Raw genomic sequence first — 2,192 nt, forward strand, 5'->3', positions numbered from 1 at the left:
CTTTTCGCAGATGACAGCATTATTTACAAAACCATAAAAAATAAACATGACTCAGAAAAATTACAAGACCTAACAGCAGCAGCAAAGTGGGAAGAGGACTGGCTCATGTCCTTCCATTCGGACAAGAGTTCAGTCCTCCAAGTAACAACAAAGAAAACCCCTCTCCAATATGATTACATCTTACATGGGCACACTTTGCAATAAGAAACATCTACTAAATATCTTGGCTTAACAATACATACTGATTTAAAATTTAACAAACACATAAATAACATCACAGCAAATGCAACTAAACAACTGAATTTTATCAAACGAAACCTTAGAGTCAGCTCAGTCAGTTAAAGGAAAGGCCAATATCTCACTTGTGAGACCAAATCTAGAGTGTGGTAGCTGCATTTGGGACCCACATACAAAATCACAAATAGAAATGGTCCAAAGACGTGCAGCCATGTATACATGCAATTGATACCATAACACCAGCTCTGTGACAATCATGCTTAACCACCTTAACTGGTCAACACTTTAACTTAGAAGATAAGAACAAGACTTATATTTTAAATTATATACCACCAAATAGCATTATACCCCCACGAACTTGTTAATACCATCAGGCAGTCGAACAAGACTACACTCAGTCACTCACAGTCACTCATTCTGGCGAAAAAAGACTCATATAAATTTTCATTCTTCCAAGGACAATCATTCAATGGAACCTTTTACCAGTTACTGCTGTTCAATGCACTACAGTTGAAACCTTCAGAAAACATCTGTTCTCAACCAATACTACACCATGTAATTGTTACACATTGTAAATAGTTTTATCTTTTATGCACAGTGAAAATAAAAAAATGTCATTATTTCTTGAATTTTTTTTTATGTAGATGCATAATTTGTAAATTTTACCCATGCATGCACAGCACATAGTCATCAATATTAAGTTGGAGTGCGGAAAGTGAAAGAAGATATGCCCTTGGAAATATAAATTATGTCTGGGTATCCTCAATGCTCTTTAATTTCGTTCTTTTTTTGGCTTTTTAACATTTTTTTATTCGAGCGTCACTGATGAGTCTTATGTAGACGAAACGCGCATCTTTCAATCCTGGTAACAATGATGACTGACATCTTTTTTGCATATTGACCACACCTTGGCTAGTAAAAAATAAAAATGCAAGCAATGGTTCTGAACGTGCTGTTTCCATGGTTTTGACAGCCATTCTAAATGTTAAAAAACCCTAACTTTTCAAACATGCATGATCACACCCCAAATTTCTGTAAAGCTTAAGGCAGTCTGACATATTATCAAATCAATTAGAATATCTCGCACTAACAATATCAGCAGACAATGGAATATTAGATACACCAATTTAAATATTTTGGACTTTCATTTGCTACAATTCTTGGGTTTAGACTCTAATAAGTTTATTAGGAATAGAGACTTTCAATGTTAAGAGTAGCTCTCTATGTCCTCTATCATCCCATTGGCAAGCTAAACCAAACACAACCCTTTCTCATTTCGTAGTCCCTTGTATGATGAGGAAAGAGTATCACTGTTCTTCGTGTGTTCAGCAGTCTCCAGGTTTTTAATTTCAAAAACACCAGTCGCTAGAATAAATACAGGTTTTACTGACAACAGTTCTTCAAGGCTGGGACACATAGATGATTCAATTAATAATTTCCAGTTCAATATTTTTTTATGTACCTTGCATAACACTGTGACAGTGACTTATATGATTCTACTTGAATGTTTTTGTATGTAATTTATATCTTAGATCTTACTTATACTATATGAAGAATTGTAAAAGTGACCCAACGAAACTTGATCTGTGGTTTGTGGTAAGAAGCATTGCGTATAACTTCACAACATTTGGTCGAGGCAAACTTAAGAGTTCGGAAACGAAAAATCCAGCATTTTTTCCATGTGTAAAGGGGTATAACTCTAGAAAAGTAAAAGAGATGCACCAAAACTCACAGCAGATCTGTATTTTATGATAAAAGCATTGTGTACAAGTTTCATAACACTTAATTGAGGCAAACTAAAGATAGAGAACGGAAACCATTTTTACGGACGTATGGATGGACGTACAGATGGACAATGGTAAAACTTTAATGCAACCTCCGCTACGACGGTGGCATACAAAAACTTTTATTACCACAAGTGTTGGACACACTAACATAAAGAAACTGGCAAGGAA

Source organism: Mytilus galloprovincialis, chromosome 10, assembly GCF_965363235.1.
Source record: "Mytilus galloprovincialis chromosome 10, xbMytGall1.hap1.1, whole genome shotgun sequence".
Lineage (NCBI taxonomy): Eukaryota > Metazoa > Mollusca > Bivalvia > Mytilida > Mytilidae > Mytilus > Mytilus galloprovincialis.